Source organism: Triticum aestivum, chromosome 3D (assembly GCF_018294505.1).
Source record: "Triticum aestivum cultivar Chinese Spring chromosome 3D, IWGSC CS RefSeq v2.1, whole genome shotgun sequence".
In the NCBI taxonomy this organism is placed as follows: domain Eukaryota; kingdom Viridiplantae; phylum Streptophyta; class Magnoliopsida; order Poales; family Poaceae; genus Triticum; species Triticum aestivum.
Window position 1 is genome coordinate 147,795,656 of NC_057802.1, and position 13,936 is coordinate 147,809,591.

At 44.7% G+C, this 13,936-nt stretch overlaps 2 long non-coding RNA genes across 7 annotated transcripts; one reads left to right on the forward strand and one right to left on the reverse strand.

Moving 5' to 3' along the window:
- Positions 1-418: 418 nt before the first annotated feature.
- LOC123077962 (uncharacterized) lies at positions 419-4,527 on the reverse strand. Of its 6 annotated transcripts, none has more exons than XR_006436962.1 (4): positions 2,995-4,527; positions 2,771-2,878; positions 2,331-2,542; positions 419-2,222 (listed from the first exon to the last, which is right to left on the reverse strand). It is a non-coding gene; the product is annotated as an uncharacterized lncRNA (long non-coding RNA). The 6 variants fall into 6 exon arrangements; XR_006436960.1 differs by having other exon boundaries at positions 2,771-2,912; positions 2,995-4,526; XR_006436964.1 differs by having other exon boundaries at positions 419-1,553; positions 1,723-2,222; positions 2,771-4,521.
- Positions 4,528-5,414: 887 nt separating this feature from the next.
- Positions 5,415-6,520, forward strand: LOC123077963 (uncharacterized). Its single transcript, XR_006436965.1, has 4 exons — positions 5,415-5,539; positions 5,613-5,807; positions 5,894-6,024; positions 6,253-6,520. It is a non-coding gene; the product is annotated as an uncharacterized lncRNA (long non-coding RNA).
- Positions 6,521-13,936: the final 7,416 nt, after the last annotated feature.

Genomic DNA, 13,936 nt, shown 5'->3' on the forward strand with positions numbered 1-13,936 from the left:
ATTATTTTTGGCTAAGCTTAGAAGTGAAATTCAGTGCAAGCCTTGAAAAAAAAAATTGTGGTCTTCCAGTTTTGAGTGCTACACAAACGATCTCCTTCATACACTTTGTTCGCACGACGTTGAGACACTCTTGCCAAATATTATTCGAAACCCAAGCTCCAAAGAATACAGGTTATAGACTCTTTTCACATATTATTCCAAGTACAAGCTCCCAAGAATACAGGTTATAGAAATGTAAGCTTCCCCCGAGGAGTCAAAACTCATCCTAATCTCTGGCTTCCTACATTATCGGATGGGCTTATCAGCATACCTCCTGATCATTTCTTCCAGCGGACTGACTCTACCAGGACAAGGTGCTGTATCAAGAGGTGCACGGCCACGAACTGCAATTTTATATGCAGACGTTTTAGGTGTTGCATTCACTGGACATGGTATCATTACAAGAAGGAAAGGTGCGCTCTGCCGCACCAGTTCTTCACTTCGATGCTGATACAACTTTCTTTTTACATAATCATTCTTCAGGATAGTTGCACCTTCACATTTTATTAGAAATGAAAACTGTGAAAGAGCCACATCAACAATATAGTTTCTTCTAACAAACTCTGAGATTTCAGAGCAGGTTAAACTTGCAGCTGTCACGTATGTGGATGTGCAAAGCATATCATAAACTCAGGATACTTGTAGAATTAATCCACTCTAGATTTTAGAAAGAAAGAAAAACTCATTTTTCAGAGTTAAGGTCATCACACACACAGCCAGTGTCATTCCTCCTTGGACTACTTCAACATTTCTCATTATCCAGTCAGCTTACTCCTCCCTAGCTTGTGTCAAAGAGCCCAGCGCATACCTCCAATCTCTGTTGTCTTCACCTCGTCAAAAATGTATTCATGTCTACAATTGTTAGGAGAAACAACACAATAATATTGGCAAGTAGGTACTGTAAAACAACACACAATACAAATCGTCGACAGTTGGCAGTGCTCGGGTACAAAATTACGTGGCTCTATAATCTCTTCAAATCAAGAACCAATTTAACTATGAACAGAAACATATTTGCCTCTCCTTCAGTTCAAGGCCCACACTTTCCCTCTAAGGATGAATTGGACTGAAACAATGAAAATAAATTCGGTTCCAACATGATTGGTGCGACAATGAACATAAATTTTCCAGCACGAACAGAACCTAAAAAAGTCTTTACGCCTTAAACCTGAAATCAACCCAGAAGTTTCACTTTTTAACAACATGATCTGCATTGGACAATCAGAGAGATATGACAAATATGGAAAATTCATGAAGATTGTGCTGATGAAGGTTCTGATGTGAACATGACCCCCATTGATGAACAACAAAAGGGAGGGCCATGATGGTCTGTTGTTGGGGAAGGAGAGCAAGCACAAGAAAGCTAGGTCGCAGCAAGGCTTGGCGCATCTCCGATATGTTGTCAGCGCCATCCTACCGAATAATCTTCCTTCCCACTGCTGCCTCAGTCGTGCTGAACCCGCTGGAGCTGGATGCACAGCCCAGGGGAGACAAGCCAATGACGGGCATAAGCTCTGCATTGGATTGGAGTCTTATAACATTAAAAATTATAAAATAGATAATACTATCGTCAACTAAAAATTTAATTAAATAGAAAAGTTGTAGCTATAGTTTTCTGTTGTGCCACAACTGTCTGGTCGTACAATGGTTATGTGTTTTGCGTGCTGAATTAAACCTTCTTACCCTAACATTTCCTTTAGAACTGCAGGTGCCACTCGTCACTCCATCTAAAAACAATCTTGGCTAGTACATCTATGACATGATCCATCTAAAAACTTCTTGGCTAGTCGTATATATGAAACACCAATTCGCATTAGTATGACCAGAAAAATCACGAGGATACCCAGCTGAAACGAGTAATCACAGCACCAGGCATATATGCTCATGCACAAGTATGTGACAGTGCTTGCAAAAATCAAAACCATTCTGTCTGAAAGTTTCAGAACTCTAATTTTACTTTTTACCTTCTGGTCGACCTGGGCGCCTCCGGGTTCACTTTCCCGGTCGATTCCACGGACTGGGTTGACTACTGTTTCCTCTTGCCGCCAGAATCCCGGGGCTCAGCAGCTCCGCCGAGGTGCCCAACCACAACCGCGCATGAGGAATCGGCGCCAGCCATGTCTGTCGCCACTAAGTCCCTCGCCGCCAACGGATCTGGCACCTCAACGTCCGCAACCACCTCTCTGATCGGAAACCAACAGCATGCTAAAAAATCAAAGGCCCGTGGTTGCCATAGTCCGCTCTCATGTATGCAGGGCGAAAAGATCGGAAGAATACGACGGATCAATTACCTGTCAACCGGATCCAGTAGAAATTCGAGTCCGTTGTCAGGCAGGGCACCGTCTTCTCCCATATTGCCCGCCGCCGCCATTCTTTTCGCCTTCCGCCGACGAGATGCAGTACCAGCCCCTGTCGTACCAGCCTCATGTTCTTCTTGGGAAAACTGAAAGAAAACGTTTGTTCAAACGTACTTCAGCTCCTGTTGTCAACCTGTCCACAAAGACTGTAGCAAAGTTCATCATGCTAGGACAGATGCAGTACCAGCCTCATGTTCTTCTTCTTCTTTAAAGGAAACTATAGGACATATACTCAGATAATTGGAAATTTGCGCAACACAACTATTAGAAAGAATAGAAGATCCACCTTCAAAAGAAGCAAACACAACTACTGGAATTCGTGCTAATTTTTTGCTGTTGTACGAACAATTGAATTGAATAACCAACGAACATACATGCTCAAATAGAAGTCCTGGATTCAGAAATTCCTTGCACGTTCGTCGGATCGATGGCGCTCCCAACTCGGACTTGGATCCACGTACGTGTACATTCAATTTCGTCTACTGCATCCAGCGCAAGAATTTCTAGATTTTCTTCCTGTGGAACTTGTGATCAGATCAGATCAGTTGATCGACCATGGACGTGGTGACCATGGCCGTAGAGTTCGATAGCGGCGGACCTGGAGCTCCTGATGGCGGTCCACGAGGCGCTGGCAGCGTCGGATGTGGCGACCCCGTGTCCAAAGCAGGCGGCCATGGCCGAGGCCGAGGGTCCCCTCTTGTCGGCCATGGATGCCATGGCGGCCATGGCACACAAGCCGCGTGAGCGCAGATTCGATCGGGAGCCCCTTCCTTGACGAGCACGAGCGCGTCGCGGACGTGGAGCTCTGCCGCCTAACCTTGGCGATCTGATAGCGGATCCGGCGATGGGGAGAAGCGTGGGGGTGGTGGAGGGAGATACGGTAAGGCGGGGGGCGGCGGCGGCGGAGCGGGAGATGGGGGCGGCGGCGGCGGAGCGGGAGATGGGGGCGACGGCTTCTCCTCGAGGGGATCGATACGAGAGGTGTTTGTGCGGGGTGGTTTTTTTTTTGCGTGCGTGTGGTGGGTGTGGGGGACGAAAAAAAACCAGTCGAAAAAAAACCAGACGAAAATGGGGGGACTATTCAACCAACTCGTCCATTAGGAGTAGAGATCAATAATAATCAATTTACACTGTAGGCAGTGCTAATCTAAAAGCGACAAAAATATTTTGTATTTATAGAGCTTGCATGTCATTATATTACTTACTTTATCAATCAACACTTTGTTCTTATACTTTTAGGGCCTCAAAGATTATGGCACACACCGTTGAATGCATCGACTACAGGAAACGAGACATGGACGATCAAAGTCAAAGTTTTAAGACTTTGGGACACAATTAACTTATTAACTAATGAACTCTGGTATGATTTTATTAGATAAAAAGGTGCAAGTATTACATATATAATGTCTCTTCAATTTACCCTTTCCAAAGTTTGCTGATGTTTTCTCTCTATGTAAGGTGATGTAATCGATGCTTCTATTGGGAGCAAACTGGTCAATAAATTTAAATCAAAAATTAAAGAGGTACAAAATTAAGACCTTCAAAGTCTGGGAGTATGAAAAATACCGACCATTTTAGAACAATCTCAAAATAAGTTTTGTCTATGATACAACGGTGAAGGAAGTGGATGAAGGAAAATCCAAGTTTTTGGACTACCACTTCGAATTTGCTGATGGTGATACCTTGGATAGTAGGGTGATTATTGATAAATAGTGCTCAGGTACAATCAAAATCCATATCAAAGAACAAGCATCGGTGAACGAGATTTTTAAGTATTATTATGTGCAGATGTCATTGGACTGCTTACTGCAATGAAGCCAATATAGCAAGTGCAAAAATAAATAAAGGGACGGGCATGGCGCAAACTTCAAACGTCCGTGAGATTGAAGTCCGAGTAAGTGATTATATTCTATAGATATTTTTGAATTACATATATGATCTTTATATCACTTTTTCGTGATTAAATGCATGAAGTGGTGAGATAATCAGAATCACGCTATGGGGGGTATTTGCAAATATGGTGAATGAAAAGCTTTTAAACAAATAAGCAATAGTGATTGTCACTTCAAATTTGGTCAGAAAATTCAGTGGTGAGAACTATAATCTCTATGTGTAAACCTGAATCCAGATTACTGACAATTTATTACCAGGGATATCACTACGCACGACAAATGCATCTAAAGTCTTCCTGGACCCTGAAATTATAGAGACAGACCAAATTATTGAGAGGTATGCATATAATAATGCAATTATGTATGTTTTTGAAGTTACAAGTTTATGTGCTCATATTGTAATGTATTATAGGCATTGTGAAAGCGATGTTATTCCAACAATGATTGGAATTGACGAAAGCACCCAAGGAACGATTGAAGAGCAAATGTTCTACAATAAAAAAACATTGAGGGAAATTATAGAACTACGATATGTTGATGTTAAAAGAAAGGTTTCCCTCTAACCTTGATCATAAAAATCTTACACCTTCTCTATTTTACATTATTATGTAAACTCGTATGTTTTATCTTTAATAGGAATTTGTATGCAGAACAAAAGCAACAATTGATGATATTATAACAGAAACACCATAACTATATTTGCACTTCCTGTCATTAAGTACCTGAAAATCCCAACATAAGGTGAGCATGCTATGCACTAGATTGTCTTTGGTGCCATTTCTTTTAATAATAGACCAGTAATAACTGACACTATCATATTAGGTACCTAATTAAACTCAAGGTACGCAAGGACAGGACAACAACAACTTTCGTTATGTTTAATGAGGTAGCAAAGAGTCTTTTAGGCAACATATCTGCATCAACCCTATTAGAGCAGGAGGGATTCAACAACATAGTACCAGATATTATCCAAGACCTTTATGGCAGAACACTCATATTCCGACTTAAGTTAAATTCAAGGAATTTATAAGAGTGTATGGAAAAAATTAAAGTGAGCTTCACTTTTGAAGTTGATGACAGACTTGAAATGGAATATTCAAATGAAATAGTTGAAGAGGTATGCACATGCACATTTCAGTATTTTAAATGGTTTATAAAATTATAATGCGAGTACATTCTTTATAGGGCATACTGGAAAGGCAAGACACACAAGGTTCTTCAAATTTTGCTATGCAGAAGTCCGATAACGAGGTATTGCCACTAATTAATGGTTTTGCTATCACGAGTGTGCAATTTTTGTTTTAAAATATTAAAAAAAATATAGGTCAACCACTCCTCCAAGAATGCAAGAAATGATGAGGAGGATATGTGCTGAAAGGAAACCTCTAAATCATCTAACAAAAAGCAACAAAGGAGGACAAAGAGACATAAGTCTAGCAAAATATATGAAAAAGATGTGACAATGTTTGCTTCCAGAAATAGCAGAAAACCAATTGTAATCAAAGCTCCTGATGACGAGGTAACAAATTGGAAAAAATTATCTTCCTGTATATGCATTGATAATTGTTTACAGCCTATTTATTTATGACATCACAAAACACACAGGAAGAGCCAAAAACTGTTTCGCCGAAGATAAAAGGAGAGACCAAACATAAGAGATGTAAACAGGATTTGAAAAGAAAGGCTTTGCGAAATAAAAAGAAGTTCTTATAGAGAGCAATCTATTCGATAATGAGGTATTCTTTCAAATTACTTACCCTCATCTATATGTACTAAAAATAATAATCCATGACAGTGTATCGGTCATTTCCCACTTTGGTCTAATTTTGTATGCATTTGATCTTATATATGTATTGCAGAATACATTGTTAAATATGACAATGATATACAAGCTTAATATCTACCATGCATTTACGGAAATTTATGAATGTTTCAATAATACCATTGTTCTTGCATTTATGCAGCGAGACAACAATAGTCACGCCGACAACAACTGTACCAGCACAGATGACCATAATGAAGAATGGAACACCAAAACTAGAAGCAGAACAAAGAAGGAAAGGACCGATTGCATAAAGAGGAGGAAAATATCATCTGAAGACATGCAGCCAACCTTGTATGATAGACCTAAGAGGATTAAGAGAGAACCAGCGAGATACATGGGCTAGGCATTATACAGCAGCAAGTGCTTACATACGTCCAATAGCTGCAAGAGTTGAAGAATATACTATACACACTCTATACTTAGTAGTAATTTGCATTGATAAACAATTATGTTTATTTTATGCTCCACGAGAGTACGGATTGAAGTTATCATGTGTACTCAGACATATACTTAAATTATTTTTAGTTACACTCGCTTGTGTCTTCTTTAGGATCTACCTCATTCAACACTAACAACGCCCATAAAGAAATAAACATTGAATTGAAGAAAATCGAAGGAGGCATACCCAACTGGAGATGAAGATACATAGCATGATTGGAATATATAAACATTCCTAGAAAACACCTCCTTAAGATTGCCATGTGGCTCTCTTACTCTTCATGTCACAAATATGATATCACCTGTCCAAATCAAATAAAAAAATTGATATCTAAACAAGATAATACATTAAATTACTATAAAACAGACTAAAGGAAAACATTTTGCGATTACTATAAAACTTCTAGATGGGTGCTGGCTTTGATGCTCGGCAGAGTAGAAGTCGTGTACATCGCCAACACACACCATATGGTGACGCACAAGATGCCCTGGTAAAGTATACACTAACTTATACAGTATATACTTACATTTTTAAAATGTACACTAACTTATTAGTATCTACTCTATACCTCATTCAACACTTATAGATCACTTTAAAAAACATGCTATTCACGAATTTAAGGGGAAAATATGAAATACTTACAGCTAACAAGCATTTCCTTAATTAAATTATATTGGTTGAATGGCACAAGGACAGGAAAAGGCTAGGAGAAAGGGGAAATATTACAGTCAGGAAAAGGAAAAATAAGGACCTGCAGCTCAACTTGGAACAATGTTGCCGTTGCAGGCCTGCGGGAGATGAAATCCAAGACCAAATCAACTGCACTGACGACAGCATCAACGGCAGCGTCCAGATCGATGATCTCGCCTACACTCTGGTGTCGTAGATCCTTGGGCCCTGCTAACCCTCAATCGCCGTCGATGGTCACCCCGTCGAAGCACCAGGTGCGGGGGTGGCTTCAGGTTAGAACGAGCATCCTGAATGCAGTGAATCAAGAGAGCAACCTGATGGGTGGTATTCAACATCAGCAAATTTTAAATGAGAAGAAAAATAAGAGGAGAGGAGAAAGGGGATCGGCCAAGAACATTCTCACTTGTGTGAGGAAAGAAGAACGGAGAAGTCCAGAAGACTACAGAATGGGTAAAGTGAAGAGTAATACTGGTGGGACCCATGACACCAATTAGGTACTGTGGAAACTGTGAGACAAAACAATATAACGTCAAAATATAAGGCAACTTGGTACTGCCGAGCTTTTTTTTTTAAATACAAAACTTGGTATTAGTACTGTTGAGCGCACGTGTATGGAAGCAAACACCAACAAACCTTTTATGCATACACGTATACTGTATATAAAAATAATAAAACATTTACTCTACAAAAACAATAAAAAAATATGCCAATATTTCATAGCGTTAGTGAAATAATTTATGACTACACAAAAACAAGAAGAAAAACTTTACACGCACAAAAAAGCGACATGATAAAAATGTTAGGGGAAAAATATAATTTGAAGAATTCAACCGAACATAAAACTAAAAAAACCTTTACCCAGGTGAAATCTACATTACCTATATCAAGTTATAACTACAAGCATTAATTTGCTTATTCTCCAAATAGAGTTGTATGTTTATCCCAGTCAAACCTATATTACCTGATGATGATTGGTTAGCCCCAGGAGAATAACACAAGACAATATGTGTATAGCTACAACCATGGCGAAAATGCTAAATGGAAGCCGAGCTCCATGGAGCTTTTTATTTTGAAAATTTTGAAAATCACATTTTAGTAGCTTAATTAAAATCTGAAAAAAGTGTACGCATTCATACGGATGTGTAATATATGTGTGTGAAATTTGAAGATGATATACGTTACGATGAGAGCTATATAAAAAAGACAAAATCATGATTTTAAAATGATGAACAGTACACACTGTTCACTACAAAAAATACTTCAATTTATCTTTTTATGTAGCTCTCGCCATAATGTTCATCGTCAGATTTTACACACATGTAGAACACATCCATATGAACGCCTATGGATTTTTCAACAATTTTTCAAAACTTAAAAAAAAATATGATTTTTGAATTATTCAAGAAAAACGAGCTTGATGGAGCTCGTCCTCCAAAATGCTGCACTCCAACCATGGCATGATACTACTCTTGAAAAAGAACATTAGCAAGGTACTCACTAAGTTTTATATAAGTTGTCACTCAAAAGAATATATCTAACACTGAAATATACGAATATTATTTTTTAGACAGAACACATATGCAAGCGATCACCCTTGCTACTTGTTATAAAAAAAATAAACATGCTAATCAAACATACTGTATCAAATTAGTATGGAATGAATAATTAGCACATAAAGGGTGTTTGGAAAATAATTATATTCAAAAATCAATAAAAAATCAAAGAATAAAGTTTCCAAAATTGTAATACTTAAAAAATGTCTCAACAATTGTTTTTTAGATTACTTCAGAAAATAACAAATAAAATATAGCTTCTAATTCAACTTCGCAAAATCCTAGCCCGCGCATCGAGCGGGCCACTTTGCTAGTTAGAAATAATGGCAGATGGGCTATATGATGTTTTCCACAGATTTGAGGCTTTCCTAAAAAAAAAGATTCACACACAAGCAGTGACTGTTGGATGTCCATCCAACAGCCGTCGTGCTTCTTCAATCTCTGCTCTTCCTGCTCCAGCCGCTCAAACAAGCGTCGGCGGGACTGCCTGCTCTCTCCTTCCCGTGGCCGGCTGTGCTGCCGCGCAGGCCTCACCGCCCCACCGTACTCCCATCGCTGGCCTAGCCATCCCTCTACTCACTCACACCTGCTGTTATTCTTCGGCGAAGGCAGACGAACTAGTAAACCCTCGTACAGTCGTACTCCCCTCCGCGTGGGAAATAACTGCCGAGTCTTTCCTGGCTCCGTGTCGTTCCCTTCCTAGGCCTCGCCGTCGTCCACTGCCCTGGTGCTCTCGGCGCGGCCTGGTCAACGTGCTCAACGACCGACATGCATCTTATGTGGACTGTACGTGGAGAGGCTTACAGCTGGGTCCACGGCCGCACGCAAGGAAATGCCTCCTTATTATGCGCAAAATAATGATTCCTCCACCTGACATCTGGGACCCACCAAAAGGGCCTCTGTATTTCGCGAAAAAAATGTTACCGCCGCTGACAGCTCAGACCCACCAGCTATATCTTCGCACGCAAGGAAGTGCCTCCTTATTACGCACAAAAAAATGAATACTCACCCTGTTAGCTGGGACCCAGTATAGTGGCAGGTTGACTTGTGGGCCTACTCAGTTGACGGGGACGGAGGGCTTTGTCAACTTACTCAATATGCACGATTCTAGCTCCAGTGACCGTACGATGTCCATCCAACGGCCGTAGTGCTTCTTCAACCTCTGGTCTTCTTGCTCCAGCCGCCCAAACCAGCGCCGGTCGTGCCTCGTGCTCCTGCCTCCTGTGGCCGGTTGTGCTGCCGCGGAGGCCTCACCGCCCCTACTACTCCCACCGCTGGCCAGGCCATCCCTCCACTCACCCACACCCCCTGTTATTCTACGGCGACAGCAGCCTCACACCGCAGCCGAACCAGTGAACCCTCGTACTCCTCTCCGCGCGGGCTTCCACTGCCGCGTCTTCCCCGGCTTCGCGTCGTCCCCTTCCTAGGCCTCGCCGTCTTCCACCATCCTGGTGCTCTCGGCACGGCGTGGTCAACGTGGTCAAGGAACGGCTTCCATCGGACGTGGAATGTACGTGGAGAGGCTGACAGTTGGGTCCACGGCCGCAGCAAGGAAGTGCCACCTTATTACGCGCAAAATAATTATTCCTCCACCTGACAGCGGGGACCCACCGGACGGGCCACCGCATTTCGTGAAAAAATGTTTCCCCTGACTGCTGGGACCCACCAGCTACATCTTCGCACGCAAGGAAGTGCGTCCGGGCAAAAAAAAGATTCGCCCCCTGACTGCTGGGACCCACCAGCTACATCTTCACAGGCAAGGAAGTGCCTGACAATCGGGACCCACCTGGTCGAAGCGCACGTAGCATGTACACGTACGTACAACGGCCAGTGTGCAAGAAAGAAAATACGGCCACGTACGTACATACGGGCAGGGTCTCGAATGCCTACTCGCACATACGTACGGCCAGGGCTCGTGTACATGGCTGGGTCGGAACGGAGAAACTGCGTCGTCGTCGTGTTCATGGGGAGGCAACGGAATGCGTCGTGTTCATCGGGAGGCAACGGAACGTGTGGGAGCCAACCGGCTTGGACGGAACAGCCGATGGAAATAAGGCCTAGCGTACCGCAGAACGGAGGAACGGCCTTGTGTTCGACCGGCCACGGTCGAAATGGGATCCTGTTCATCGGGAGGGGTCTGGCGTACCGCAAAACGGATGAAACGGACCACCTACGGTCGAAACGGGGGTCCTGTTGATCGGGAGGGGTGTGGCATACCGCAAAACGGAGGAAACGGACTTGTGTTGGAGCGCTACGGTCGAAACGGGGGTCCTGTTCATCGGGAGGGGTGTGGCGTACCGCAAAACGGGACTCCACGGGATACTGTTCATCTCCACCGTCGACCCCCTCCAGCCTCCACGGGCTACTGTTCATCCACCGTCGACCTCCTCCTGCCTCCACCAGCGACTGTTCATCCACGGGCTCCTGTTTATTCAGCCTCCACCGCGCGCTACTCCACCGGCTACTGTTCAACCAGCCCTCTCCACGGGCTCCTGTTCAACCACCCCTCCACGGGCTACTGTTCATCCAGCCCTACACCGTCTATTGTTCATCCTGCCCTTCACGGGGTGGTCCTGTTCATCCTGCCCTCCACGGGGTCCTGTTCATCCAGCCCCAACCGGCTCGATCGATCGGGGTCCTGTTCATCCAAAGGCAACACCACAGGGTCCTGTTCATCCAAAGGCAACACCACGGGGTCCTGTTCATCCACCCTCACCGAGAACTGTTCATCCAAACCCCCCCAGCAACGCTCACTGTTCATCCAGAGGCAGCATCGATCGGCCTCAGTTAGCAGCAATAGCGAAGGAATTGCTCGATCGGGTTCAATTAACAGCCATCGATCGATCGCTCGGGTTCAGTAACGCGTAACCTGCAGTGCAATCGCTCAGGTTCAGTTCGAGCCCAACGCCTCGCTCGGGTTCAGTTAGAGCCCAACACCTCGCACCCATGCGCGTGCGTGTACGAGAGAAACGCGCATCGCTCAGCCCCGACCACCCACCGTAACCGGGAACACCCCGATATTCTCCTCGCCCTGACTTCTACCATGGTTTTTCCGTCATGGACGGCCCAAAGAATGTCATGCATCTGCGTCTCCGGCCCGCCCAGGACGAAAAGCCCATTTTCTGTCATGATTTTTTGTCATAGAAGTAGGACCCCACCACATCTATGATGATACCGGGTTTTGTCACAATTATCGTCATAGAAGTGTCATAAGTATGACAGAAAAAAAATGTTCGGCCCAAAATGTCACGGATGTGTCTTTTTTTTGTAGTGATAATTGCACATATAGAGCATCACATCGTGAACAACTGAAATAAAGAAGGCATACTGCAAACAAACAGAGATAGCAATTAAAACTGGACATATTCTCACTACGCTACAAAAGGGACTCGACAAAACAAATCATGGATTTCCCCCTGTGAAGAGGCATAGCAACAAATCATGGGTTTCCTCACTTGTCACAGATGGGCTCGTTCCCGTGGGAAGAGCACGAACCCTGGATGCGCTTCATGTTGCCGCAGATGGGCTCCTTCCCCTTGGAAGAGCACGGCTGTAGGGTGCCCTCCCTGATGTTGCCGACGGGCGCTTTCCCCTTGGAAGAGCAGATGGGCTCTTTCCCCTTAGAAGAGCCAGAGAGGGTGCCCTCCTCGTGGTCGCCGTCGATGAGGTCTGACTTGGAAGCTGTGGATCCCAAGCCAGCGTCGCAGAACTTGTCCTTCAGAAATGACAAAAGGGGCTCGATGGCAATGTAGAATGGCAAATTGTTGACAGCGAGCCAGAGGAGATCAGGGGCGGGGCCATGGATGAGATCGACGGCGGTTGAACCCGAGGGGTTGGGGGTGGGCCACTTAACCTGTGACACAGCCCGCCTCAGGTCGTCGCTGTCGATGACCTCGATGTCACAGCCGGCGGCCGAGACATGCCCGCCTGCTCTAGCCCGCTGCTTGAGTGCCTGCCGCCAGTAATGGTCGTCAGCTTCCTTGGTGACGTCAGGCGAAGAGACCGCTATACATCTCTTTTGGGCCAGTCACTCCTCGAGCTCCATGGGAAGCGTAGCCGGGCTTAGGCTGCGATGCTCTGGAGTGGGGGGTGGGGATGGGGATCTGTGGGAAAGGGGGCGTTTGGCAGGCGTCATCTAAGAAACTCAGGGCAGCCTGGGTATGGAGATCGGTGGGTAAGCTGCACGTGAAAACTGGCAGATGTTGACCATGGAGGCCTTGCGGCGGTGGCGGCAGCGGCGGCGGGGACCTTGCTAGGGTTTCAAGCGAGGGAGGGGGTGGGTGTGTGTATGCGCGCACGCCCGAGGAGGTTTTGGTGTGTGTGTGTGTGTTGTGTGTGTGTGGAGGGGGGTGTTTGAGGAAATGATGTGGGTACTAAAAAATTTACTACGCGGGAGTCAAACGCGGGAGTGAAATGCTAGGCTATTGATAATTTTGATGATAGTGCATCGCACACGGTCCAGAGATAACAACCGTGTGTTAGGAAACAGAAAAACCCTCGAGGCGGGCAAATATTTTCTAGAGATGCAGGCGGGATTGGGAAAAAGAAACATCGCACACGGTCCGGAGATAACAACCGTGTGTTATGAAACAGAAAAACCCTCGAGGCGGGTAGATATTTTCTAGGGATGCAGGCGGGACTCGGAACAAGAAACATCGCACACGGTCCAGAGATAACAACCGTGTGTTATGAAATAGAAAACCCTCGAGGCGGGCAGATATTTTTGAGAGGGGGAGCCTCGCGGAGCCTAATGTACTGTGTGGATGTGTGTGTGACAGGTGCACCGGTGTGGCACACGGTTTGTTTGAGTGGACCGTGTCTGTTGCGTTATCCGACTTGTCTAATGTTCATAAATTTGGCGAAAAATGATGCAGGAGAGGGTCAGAACACGAACACACTTGCATGTGGACCAAATTTATGTATCAAAAGGATGGTTTGATTTTCAAATACCAAATGCAACTTCGATGTGGCACCTCTCTCGCAAAGCGCACGGTATTGCTTGGCCCCACACCCCCCTCGTGTCGGCATGAAGGGAATCCTAAGCTATGATGCATGCCCCCTTCCCCCCAACCGAGGTTCACCTAGCAAAGTGCGAAGTAGCTAGAAGCCCCCCTCCTCCCTCGTGTCGGCACGAAGGGAAT